The sequence below is a fragment of the Bos javanicus genome, chromosome 15, assembly GCF_032452875.1.
Source record: "Bos javanicus breed banteng chromosome 15, ARS-OSU_banteng_1.0, whole genome shotgun sequence".
NCBI classification, from domain to species: Eukaryota; Metazoa; Chordata; class Mammalia; order Artiodactyla; family Bovidae; genus Bos; species Bos javanicus.
Window position 1 is genome coordinate 65,771,959 of NC_083882.1, and position 13,371 is coordinate 65,785,329.

A 13,371-nucleotide genomic window follows, 5' to 3' on the forward strand; every position below is an offset into this window, starting at 1 on the left:
TTCAGTGGAGCTATTTGAGGAGATGAGAGCCACAGGAAGAGTGGGGGGATAGGATGCTGCTGTGGGTGAAGTGTGGAAGAGCTTAATCTATTCTGGATGGAGATTAGTGACAGGACTGGAAGGTGGCATCAAATATAGCTGGAAGAATATTTAATATGAATGAAAGTGAATGTCTCTCAGTCGTGTCCAACTCTTTGCGACTCCATGGACTATACAGTCCATGGAATTCTCCAGGCCAGAATACTCGCGTGGGTAGCTGTTTCCTTCTCCAGGGGATCTTCCCAACCCAGGGATTGAACCTAGGTCTCCTGCATTTCAGGGAGATTCTTTACCAGCTGAGCCACAAGGGAAGCCCAAGAATACTGGAGTGAATAGCCTATCCCTTCTCCAGCAGATCCTCCTGACCCAGGAATCAAACTGGGGTCTCCTGCATTGCAGGCAGATTCTTTACCAACTAAGCTATCAGGGAAGCCCCTATTAAGAAAGGGACAAGATCCAGTTCACATCTTAAGAATATACACATCTCTATGGAGATAGATTTCAGGGGAAGAGGGCTGTGTCCAGGAAGGCACTGTGGATGTTGTTGGGGCAGCAGGTGGTGGCGGCCTGGACTTGAGGCTCTGGTGGAACCGGACACAAGCATATGGACTTGGGATGCATTCTGGAGATGGAATTGACAGAACTCGCTGGTAAATTGTAAAGAGGAGTCAGGGTGAGAGAGACATACAGACCAAGCCCTGCATTTTTCTATTTGAGCACCCAGGCAGTGGTTGGTGCCACAGTCTTATGACATGAAATCTGGGGGAGTAACTGATTCATGGGGGGAAGATGGAACTTTCCATTCTTACCTTGTCATTTGCCAAAATGGACATGCTGACCAAAGATAAAAGCAAAACTAGAAACTTAATGCTTTAATCATTTTTGTGTAGTAAAAGGAGACCAGACAGGCCTAGAACGACTGTTTCAAATTGTTCAACTTCATTTACTTAACCATCTGCCACTGGTGGCTTTAGCTTCCTAATTGTTAAAGGAGAATTAATATTGACTGTCCTGCACTTTTGTTGACATAGTATATAGGCTGCTCCTCACCCAGTCTCTGGCACATAGTAATTCCATTTCCTAAACGTCAGTAGCAATTCTTAGAAATAACTTACACAGGGCAGAGCTGTCACATGCAATAAACCGCCACCTGCCTCGTGAGGGACCGGTACGCACAGTAGCCTGGGTGACAGGCTAGATCCGTTACTCTCTATCCAAAATCCCACATTTTAATGCTTTATTCCTTCAGCAAAAGGCTTCTTCTTTTACTGAAATACCAAGTGGGCTTGAAAAGAGAATAGTTTAAGGCATGTATGTCATTGCTAGAAAGTCATCCTAATGTATTAAGAGCATTGATTCTGGAGCCAGACTCTGTGGGCCTGAAGCTTATCTCTGCACTTAGCTGTGTGACTTTGGGCAAGTTACCTGACTCCTCTATGGCTCAGTTCCCTCATCTGTGCAATTGGGACATTACTGATCCCTATCTCATAGGTTTGCTATGAGTTTTGAAAGAGCCAATTCACATAAAGTCATAGAACAACGCATGGGAAAAAGTAACCACAGTGTAAGTATGTGTTAAACAAAATACAAACAGTTAAGGTGTTAGAAAACATGGCTTTGAGAAGGTGAGAAGACAAGGATGAGGTCGAGGAGGAGAAAGAGGGAAGAAGAGAGGCCAGGCCTCCAGAGGAAGTAGGATCAATAAGAGGTGGTGGTAATCCTGAGAAGAACTAAACACAGGCTTCTCTATCTGCTGTATGGTTTTGGCTTGTCAAGCCCCCAAAGAAAGAAAATTCCAGAATGGCCCCAATCCTAAATATTAGATCAAATTTTTCCTCTCTTAGAAGCAGCCTTAATCCACGTTGGGCTCAGGCAAGGTAACACACACAGAAACAAACATTCCTGCTGCAGCCTCTCTCCACTGGCCTTCATAAGGGTTGTGTCAAGGTGTCACCCCCCCCCCCCCGCCGCCCCCGTCTGATTTGGCCTATGTATGCGGTTTCCTATGGCTTATCAAGGTCTCAACTGAAATCCGGCCACAGACTGCTCCCCCAGAGACTCAAGGAACAGTTCATCATTTTTGGCATTAATTTAAATGGACTGGGGAGTCCAGAAAATGTGAGTTTCCTTTCTTCTTATCATTTCTTCAATGCTTCATGAGCTGCCGCATCTAGACGGCAGTTGGTTTTTGTCATTAATCCCCGACTGAGCCAAACCAGGGACTGAGCATCAGCCTCTTTGAAGAATGGGGCATTCGAAAGATGCTGGTGCATCCAAATATCCCATAATTCAGTCTCTGGGTGGTGTGGTGGTTGCTTATTTTTTTAAAGAAACTGTCAAACTGCTTTCCAGAATGGTGGTACCATTTTTGTATTCCTATCAGCAATGTGTGAGTGATCTAGTTTCTCTGCATCCTCACCACACTTGGAAAAATAGAGGGACATTCTTTCTTTCTTTTTTTTTTTTTTTCAGGGACATTCTTTAGATGCTGCTAGCAACTGCCATCCAGAGATTGCATTCTTGGCCATTTATCCAAGTGAAATAAAAATTTCATGTTCACACAAAAACTTGTACTCAAATTTAGCGATTTTATTGGTAGTAGTCCCAGACTGGAAACAATCCAAGTGTTCCTCAGGGGGTGACAGTTTAAGCAAACTGAGGCCCATCCACACCACGAAATAGCACCCAGCAAGAAAAAAGAGTAAGCTATGAATTATTTGTACAGGCAACAACCTAGATGAATCTCCAAAGAATTATGCTGAGTGAAAAATGCTAATCCCAAAAGATTATATACAGTATGATTCCCTTTGTATGATATTCCTAAAATGATCAAAGAGTCAAAAATGGAGAACAAGTTAGGAGCTTCTAGGGGTTTAGGAGGTGGGAGCATGAAAGAAGCAGCTGAGGCTATAAAAATATACCTTAAGGAATCCTTATGGTGACAGAAATCTTCTGTATGTTGACCACATCTGTCCGTATCCTGGTTGTGATATTGTACCATGATTTTTACAATGTACCATGGGGAAAACAGGTAACAGTATCTGCATTGTTTCTTAAAACTGGATGTGCATCTACGATGATCTCAAAAGTTTAATTTTAATAAATAGAGACAGGATAAAATCTGTTAACTGATTCCTAAATTCATCCTGAACTCTTTTAGGACCTAAGTAATGCCCTTCAACCTTACTACATTCCTTGTTCTAGAATTTTTAGTTGTAGGAAGACCTAACGAGACGCAAAGTCAGGCAGACAGATACATGCTTGCCACACAGAGTTAGTCTCTCAGCTCAGCTGCTGTTCATTCCGTCACTCATTCACTTAACAAACATTTAAGGTGCCCCTTCAATGGCACTCCACTCCAGTACTCTTGCTTGGAAAATCCCATGGATGGAGGAGCCTGTTAGGCTGCAATCCATGGGGTCGCTAAGAGTCGGACATGACTGAGTGACTTCATTTTGACTTTTCACTTTCATGCATTGGAGAAGGAAATGGCAGCCCACTCCAGTGTTCTTCCCTGGAGAATCCCAGGGATGGAGGAGCCTGGTGGGCTGCCCTCTATGGGGTCGCAGAGTCAGACACAACTGAAGTGACTTAGCATTCATGTATCAAAGACTATTCTAGGCGCTGTGGATATGGGGAGACAGACAGCAGGCTCTGTGCCTGAATGGAGCTTATATTATAGTTGGAAGACAGGTAATATATAACACATATCCAGCGAGATGATTTCGTAAAGTGGTAAGAACTAAGGTTGCCATAAAGCAAGGTGATATAGACAGCCGCTTTCAATAGGGCAGTGAAGGGAGGCTTCTGATCTGAGAGTAAGTGATGGAACAGAGCTCCAGAGCTGAGAAGTACATTGCTGCATTACATTTATAAAAACCACTCTTGTGATATGATATCACTCTTGTGATACACTGAAAGGAAATGAAGGTGAGAGTGAGGGGACCAGTTCACAGGCCACTTCAGTGGTCTATGCATGAGGTGACGGCATCCTCGACTAAAGTTTGGCAGTGGAGTCAATGGTACCATTTTCTAAGATGAACAAGACTGTGAGGGAAGAGGGAATCAGGTTGGTTGGCAGAAAGAAATAGAGAGTTCTGTTTCAGTTCAGTTCAGTTCAGTAGCTCAGTCATGTCCGACTCTTTGCAACCCCATGGACTGCAGCTCGCCAGGCCTCCCTGTCCATTACCAACTCCCAGAGTTTACTCAAACTCACGTCCATCATGTCGCTGATGCCATCCAACCATCTCATCCTCTGTTGTCCCCTTCTCCTCCCGCCGTCAATCTTTCCCAGCATCAGGGTCTTTTCAAATGAGTCAGTTCTTTGCATCAGGTGGCCAAAGTATTGGAGTTCCAGCTTCAGCATCAGTCCTTCCAATGAACACACAGGACTGATTTCTTTTAGGATGGACTGGTTGGATCTCCTTGCAGTTGAAGGGATTCTCAAGAGTCTTCTCCAACACCACAGTTCAAAAGCACCAATTCTTCAATGCTCAGCTTTCTTTATAGTCCAATTCTCACATGCATACATGACTACTGGAAAAACCATAGCTTTGACTAGACAAACCTTTGTTGGTAAAGTAATGTCTCTGCTTTTTAATATGCTTTCTAGGTTGGTCATCGGAGAAAGAATTTCAACTCACTTCAGTATTCTTGCCTAGAGAATCCTGTGGACGGAGGAGCCTGGTGGGCTGCTGTCCATAGGGTCGCACAGAGTCGGACACGACTGAAGTGACTTAGCATACATGCATGCATTGGAGAAGGAAATGGCAACCCACTCCAGTATTCTTGCCTGGGGAATCCCAGGAACAGAGAAGCCTGGTGGGCTGCTGTCTATGGGGTCACACAGAATTGGACACAACTGAAGCGACTTAGCAGCAGCAGCTAGGTTGGTCATACATAGCTTTTCTTCCAAGGAGCAAGTGCTTTTAATTTCATGGCTGCAGTCAGCATCTGCAGTGATTTTGGAACCCCCCAAAATAAAATCTCTCCCTGCTTTCATTGTTTCCCCATCTATTTGCCATGAAGTGATGGGACCAGATACCATGATCTTAGTTTTCTGAATGGTGAGCCATGTTCATTTTGATATGTCTAGTAGACATCTGCTCTGGGCCACAAACATTGTTCAGCTTCTTTCTTTTTCCCCCTCTGTCTCCCCCTGCCAGGGCTCCAGCAACTCTGGGTCACTCTTCCATGTTCAAACATGAATGGAATATCACACCATGAGTTGGCTGTCAGCACAGCAATGATGGTTTGGATTCTGCACACTGGGAGTATAGAATTATTTCCCTAAGGGTGAGCTTTGAACAAGGGGGAAATGGGAGCCAAAAGGGAGGCAGACAGATTAAAGTCTTCCTTTTTCCTTCTCCCACGGGCTACTCTAAGGTACAATATCTTCAAGCAACTCTCCCAGAGAAGTGCCATGTGCTGAGTGAACACAGCTTCTGAGCGACTGCTGGTCTCTTGGCAGCTCTGTGCGAGGTGAAAGCCAGGTTGGAAGAGCAGCTCATTGCATTCTATCCACACCTTCCTTGGCCTTCTTTCCCTTTTTCTCCTACACCCAATACCCTGGACTCGCATCTCCCAATTAAACTGTTACTATGCTAATCCTTGCCTTGGGCTCTGTTTTATAGAGGACCCAATTAAGACAACATCCAAACGGAGATGTCAAGCAAGAGGTTAAAGTCTAGAACTCGGGAGAGAAGTCAAGGTTGGAACAACTAGCTTGACAAACTTTAGGAGATAAATTGTATTTAGGACTGTAGGGCTGGTGCAGTCACTTACAGAAAGAGTGTGGATGGAAATATATGCCAAGGAGCAAACCTGGGTACTTTAAAATATGAAATTTAGGTCGAGAGGGGGTGGATCCAGCTGAGGGGAATTAAGAATCAATAGCCAATGAGTTAGAAGAAAATCTGAGGGAATGTAGCGATACAGGTGAAAGAAGGGAATGTCGCAGAAAGATGAGAATAATCAGGTGGCTGGACGCTAGCTAAGAGGTCTAGTAACATGAGAGACAGAAGAAACCACAGGCTGGACAACACAAAAGTAGCAATGGTCTTGTTGTGAGCAGTTTCAGTAGTTTCAAAGTGGGTCAAGGAGAAAAAGGGAGATGAGGAAGTAGAAACAGCCAACATCATAGACAAGTCTTTACAGAAATTGAAACAGAAATGGAGAGGAAATAAACTGGGTAACAGCAAGGAAGTCTGGTTGTGGACACGATAACTGGGAAATGGCAGTGGGACTGTGAACGGTCTGAAAGTCAAGAGACCTGTGTTCTGATTCTTTTTCTGCCATTAACCAGCTAAGGAAGCCCTGTGTAAATCAGTTCCCTCTCTGGGCATGAATTTCCTCATTTGTCATAGCAAATATCTCTCAGATCCTTCAAGCTCAGAAAAGCTAGGTTCTATGGAGGCATTGAAGCTGACAGAGAAGGAACAGTGAGTGGGGAAAGAAGGATCTTTGAAAGGTTGGTATAACTTTTTCAGTTCAGTTCAGTCGCACAGTCGTCTCCGACTCTTTGCGACCCCATGAATCGCAGCACGCCAGGCCTCCCTGTCCATCACCAACTCCCAGAGTTCCCCCAAACTCACGTGCATCGAGTCGGTGATGCCATCCAGCCATCTCATCCTCTGTCGTCCCCTTTTCCTCCTGCCCCCAATCCCTCCCAGCATCAGAGTCTTTTCCAATGAGTCAACTCTTCGCATGAGGTGGCCAAAGTACTGGAGTTTCAGCTTTAGCATCATTCCTTCCAAAGAACACCCAGGGCTGATCTCCTTTAGAATGGACTGGTTGGATCTCCTTGCAGTCCAAGGGACTCTCAAGAGTCTTCTCCAACACCACAGTTCAAAAGCATAACTCTTTAGGGGGCAGTAAAAGGGTACTTACCTCCTTGGGTGGTAGGAAGGATTAAATAGATAATGTGTCCAAAGCACTTACAATGCTTGACATAACAGTAAGAACACAATATAACTTATTGCTATAAATAATAGAGGTTGTATAGGTAGCAGCAACTAGCAGGGGACTGGGCATATTGCTACTGCACAGATGCAAAAGTACCATTTAGAGCACCAGGCTGGAGGCAACCCATGGACTGAGGTCTGGTAAGGCTGCCCTGGAGCCTCAGATGGTAAAGAATCTCCCTGCAATCCAGGAGACCTGGGTTTGATCCCTGGGTTGGGAAGATCCCCTGGAGAAGGGAATGGCTACCCACTCCAGTATTCTTGCCTGAAGAATCCCATGGACAGAGGAGCCTGGCACGCTGCAGTCCATGGGATCAAAAAGAGTTGGACACGACTGAGCGACTAACACACTACACTATGGACTTTATGACATAACTCAAAGCTGGTGCTTGGATGATATGAGGGTCCACCAAAATGGGAAGATATTTTACTTTTAAAGATGTTTTCTAGTCCATATAAAAGTAAAGTAGGCATGCCAAGAGTGAAGAATAGCAAAGACCGCCTCAAAGAAAAACAAAGCTGAAGGGCTTACTGGACCAGATACACAGATTTATTAGAAAGTGACAGTAATTAAGACAGTGTAGCATTAGCACAACAATAGGCAAATAAACCGATAGAACAGAGTAGACTCTAGAAACAGATCCACGCGTATACGGGCACTTGATTTGTGAAAAAGGTGGCACTTCAGGGCATTGGTACAAACTTATCAAAAACAACCTTATCAATAAGTGGTGCTGGATCAAACAGATAGCCGAATGGAAAAACAAAAATAAAACCCAGCCCCAGCTTTATGTTGTGGTTCAGTCACTCAGTCATGCCTGATTCTTTGTGACTCCATGGACTGCAACACACCAGGCTTCCCTGTCCATCACTAACTCCCAGAGCCTGCTCAAACTCATGTCCATTGAGTCGGTGATGCCATCCAACCATCTCATCCTCTGTCATCCCCTTCTCCTCCTGGCTTCAATCTTTCCCAGCATCAGGGTCTTTCCCAAATGAGTTAGTTCTTCACATCAGGTGGTCAAAGTATTGGAACTTCAGCTTCAGCATCAGTCCTTCCAATGAATATCTAGGATTGATTTCCTTTAGGATTGCCCAGTTTGATCACCTTGCAGTCCAAGGAGCTCTCAAGAGTCTTCTCCAACACCACAGTTCAAAAGCATCAATTCTTTAGCCCTCAACCTTCTTTAGGGTCCAACTCTCAAATCCATACATGACTACTGGAAAAACCATAGTTTTGACTAGATGGACCTTTGTCAGCAAAGTAATGTCTCTGCTTTTTAAAATATCTAGGTTTGCTTTATACTAGAGCAAAAAAAAAAATCAATTCTATGTGGTCTATAGACTTCAATATGAAATCTTTTAGAAGATAACACAGGTCAAGAATAGGTTCTTGACCTTGAGGTAGGCAAATATTCTTAAATAGGAAACAAAAAGCACTAACCATAAGGAAGAATATTTATATATTCAAGTTTATTAAAGTTAAAAGCATTGATTCATCAAAAAAATTAAAAACTGATTCATCAAAAGATACCATTAAAAAGATTTTAAAAAAGAGTCTAAACACAGAGTGAGAAAAGATATTCACAATACATGTAACTGGTAAAGGGCTCAATTCAGAATATATAAAGAACACTTACACTAGAAGGGGAATACTACTCAATTGAAAATAAATGAGCGAAAGAACTGAACAAGCATTTCACAACAATAGAATGGCCAATGAACATATGAAAAGGTGTTCAGCTAGTCATCAAGGAAATATACTAAAAAATCATACTGAAATATCACTAACCACCCACAAGAGTGAAAGTAATTAAAAGAAGAATGCCAAGTGATTAGTGAGGATGTGAACAACTAGGACACATACATTACTAACAGGAATTTAGAGTGATACAGCCACCAGGGAAAGTTTGGCAGATCTACTAAACCTAAATATAACATGTTCAAAACTTGTCAAGTCTATTCCTCGGTATACATCTGAAGGAAATGAAGGCTTATGTTGATCAGAGATAGGCACAGAAATGTTCATTGAAACATTATTCATACTGGCCTCAAGAGAAAAAACCAACATGCCCCTCAAGAGTAGAACAGATAAATATACTGTGACATATTCATAGAGCAGAATATGGTATACAGTGAAAATAAATTAATCATTGCTACACACGACATTGATGACTCTCACAAATATAAGTTAGAATGAAAGAAGCTAGTTGCAAAAGAATGCATACTGTCTGATTCCATTTATATGAGGTTTGAAAGGAAGAAAAATTCACCTGCAATGTTACAAGGCAGGAGAACGGTCCCTTTAAGGAGCAAGAAGGAAGTAATCGTGTGAAGAGGTGTAAGGAGGACTCAGGTCTGGGTAATGTTCTACTTCTTGACCTGGGAGGTGAGTCCATGGATGTGTTTACTTTGTAAAAAATCATCAGTAACTTATTTAAGGCTTGTGCATTTTTCTGGTATGTTCTACTCAGAAAACATTTAATCTAAAAAAAATGAAATGAGAGGGGTGAACTTCATCTTAATAAATAATAAAAACATTTCTCCTCTCTTTGTTTCTGAAACCACTACCCCATCCCAGTTCCCCCACTGCATGGAAACTTGTTCTCATCAAATGAATCAGTCATAGTGGAACAAATTTAATGTATATCTGAAGATTTTTTTTAATGACCTTCTTTTGTAAACTCATTAAAAAAACTCTACCCTTCAATGAAGCCATCACACCTCATCCTCCTTCCTTTTATGGTGAAGAAAACTGAAATGCTGTATCCAAGAACAATAGTCCTTCTGTGGCCAGAGAGTGAAAGTGGATCCGAAGTTCACTTGACATTTATTAAGCAACTGCTAAACATCAGGCATTATTCTCAGCACAGCAGATATAGCAGTCAACACGAGAGAAAAGATCTTGGTTCTTGTGCAACTTAAAATATACCCCAAAATGAGAAAATGCCATGAAGAAAGACAAGGCAGGGGATATGGAACAAGGGGCCGGGGTAACGTTTGCTGTCCTATGGTGGGTGGGGAAGGAAATGGCAACCCACTCCTGAGCTCTTGCCCAGAGAATCCCATGGACAGAGGAGCCTAGTGGGCTGCTGTCCATGGGGTCGCACAGAGTCGGACATGACTGACGTGACTTAGCAGCAGCAGAGGGTGGTCAGAGAAAGTCACATCCGAGGCCTCACACCAAAGGAGAGAGAGATCTGAAAAAGAGGAGAGGTGGCCATGCAGGTGATGGGGAGGAGAGTGCTCCAGGCTGGGGGAGACTGAGGTGGGAATAGTTTCTGTGTTTGAGGGACAGTCAGGAGACCAGTGCAGCGGAGGGGCGTGAACACGGACCAGGGCAGCAAGAGACAGAGTCAGAGAACATTAGGCCATTGTGAGGGCTTTGGTTTTTCTTCCAAGCAAGATGGAGCCACTGGAGGGTTTGGAGTGGAAAGAGTCACATGGTCTGACTTACAGCTTAAGAATCACTCAGGCTGTAGACAGAGAACAGACGGAAGCAGGTAACAGAAAAAACAAGGAGACCAGGAAGTCATGACAATGATAAAGGCGGGAGACCCTGTGCCTTGGAGTGCCAGTGGAGGCAGCGACAACTAGGTGTATTTCATGGTAGAGACAGACAGGGTTCAGCATTTGGAAGCGGGTTGAGAGAGAGAGAGAAGTCAGGGTTTTTTGCCTCTGCAGCTGGAAGAACAGAGTTTCTGTCAACTGACACTTGGGTGGAACGGGTGTGGGTGGAAGGTTCCGAAATGCTGTTCGCACACGTCTAGTTGGAGATGTCAGTTAGACATCCCAGTAGAGATTGTAAGGAGGTACTTGGAGATAATGAAGCCAGAGCCCCAGGGGGAAGCTGGGACTGGAGGTGTAAATGTGGGTGTTCATGCTTAAAGCCATGAGACTGGATGAGGTCACCTACGGAGAGGGTATTGCCAGAAAAGAGAAGTCACAGTCCGAGGAATGGCCCTCTGAGGTCAGCCCTGCCCAGTCTCTGCTTCTGCTGCAGGAAGGCGATAGTCTCGTGTTGGAGGAATTGGTCCCCTTTCACCTGGTGCCACATGGCTGATGTGTTACAGGTGTGAGGATAGAGGGGATAACACTGTGTCCTGGAAATAGGTCCTCAGTGGAGACCAAACATCACCCGAAGGAAACAAGGAAACACCTTTAGCATCCCTTTGCTCTGTGCTCCTAGTTCAGTTGGGGATTTAAAATATTAATAGCAGCCTGGAGGGCAAGCTTCTCCATCCTCTTCCTGGTTTGCCAAGTGCCCATGGTCTTCTCCTATGGTATTCTCCTCATCTGTCTGCTAGTCCAGCCCAGGACACTCTGCTGTCCCAGAAGAGTGCCTGATCCCCTGGACAAGCAGAGCATCCTTTCACACTGAGCCATACCCAGGGGCTGGGGGCAAGGTGGCCTCCGAGGCAGCAGGAGCTGGGAGAGGAGTTGTCCTGCATGTTTTATCCATTAGCTGAAAGTCTTCCTTGTCTTCCATTCTCCTTATAATGAATTGTCAGAGGAGCAGGGTCCCTGGTAGAAAGTTTACAAAAAACCTTACAGGATTTGAAAGTTTGAACAAAGAGAAGAAATGGCTGTCTGGGGCCGTGGCAGGCTCCAGTCAGAACCTCTTTGCCTCGATGGTCATGATTTCTAAAACTGGTTTACAAGGGAAATGAAGAAGAGTATCGGGGAGGAAGCTTTTGAAATGCTTTCCAGTTTTCTCTCCTCCTTGGCTTTACTGTCACCATCCTGGCTCCTTAGGACTCGTCTGAGGGAGTCCCAGCCAAGAAAAGCACCTCCTGAGAGGAGGAAAATTGGAAAAACAATAGCAGCAGTGGTGTTTGTTGACCTCAACTTTCCACTGCCCGTCTCACTTTCCAGAGTCTTCCAGCCTTTCCTCACTTGAGCGGCCCTTCTTTTCAATGATTCTAACATAAACTTGACTTCCCTACCCACTCCCTCCCACTCACAGCTTGATCTTTTGTTTGTCTTCTCTTTTCCTCTTTGTGGGAAAGCAGCAGTGGACAGACACAGCTATCCCATGCTCTCCTGAGGTCTCCTCCAGCTGGCGCCTCTCTGAAGACCTCTCATCCTCCTCTCCTGGCTCGCACAGTCACTAGAGACTCCACTGTCTGCTTTTTGACCGGAGAGGGAAAGTGGTCCAAGGAGCCCATTACCTGAAAAATGAGGGCGGTGTTTATGCAGCTGGATGCCCACCTACTTCCCTCTCAGTCAGCTCTGGGAACTTGGCACATGGCAGTGAAAATGAGGGAATTTGAGATCTCTGGAGAAATGAAAAGACAGACCCTCTCTTACCCTTAGCCAAGATCCTAGAACACAAAACTTGAATTACAATTTGCTTTCTGTCTGTTGTAACTGTTTGGTGTAGTTAAACTCCACATGCACGCATGCTCAGTTGCTTCAGTCATGTCTGACTCTTGACAGGCTCCTCTGTCCTTGGGATTCTCCAGGCAAGAATACTGAAGTATGTTGCCGTGCCCTCCTCCAGGGGATCTTCCTGACCCAGGGATTGAACTGGCGTCTCTCTTGTCTCTTGCATTGGCAGGCAAATTCTTTACCACTAGTGCCACCTGGGAAGTCCTAGCTAAGCTCCACATACAAACACTAAGTCAGCAGAAAGGGGGTACCTTTCTTGAACTTCTTCCCATAGTGTTCAGTATAAGATATCAGGCAAGCATTAAAAATAACCTTTTCTGCTCAACAAAAATTAGCAAAGACATTGGTAGGACTAGGTACCTTTTCTACTCTAAAGATTTCCCTCATAGTTCCTTCATCCAAAATTTTCCTTTGCTCCTTTATTTATTCAGTATACTTTTACTGAATGACTCCTGTGTCACAGTCTTACTACTGTATCCCAGAAAGAATTGAAAATAAGGCAGATGACTCTTACAGTAAAAGTGATGGGAGAGGCAGATAAATAAACAGATACATCCAAATCATTATGCATTTAAATAAGTGCTAGGAGATCTTTGTGGGCTACTAGCCCAGAGGGTGAGGTTTGAAGAACTACAGGTTAAACAAAAATAAAAGCAAGTTGCATTTTATAATGACTTACTTTTACCTGCAACTTAGGAAATATTCTTTGGAGAGTCACAGCAGAATTTTCAAATGGAATTGCTTCCCCGGGAACTAGGACAGCAGCAATACCCATGATCTCATGAAGGCAGATCGTATCTCCTAAAATGCCTTTCAAATGATGTGGCTTTGCCTCTCTGAGAGAGGCAACCAAAGGAACAACCCAACTGCCTCAGCCACAGACACTGCTAATCATCTACCCAACAGCTGTTCTCAACTTGCCTGTCCTCTCATTCATCATCTGATGTAATATCTGAAGAGGTCTTAGTGACCTTGCCCC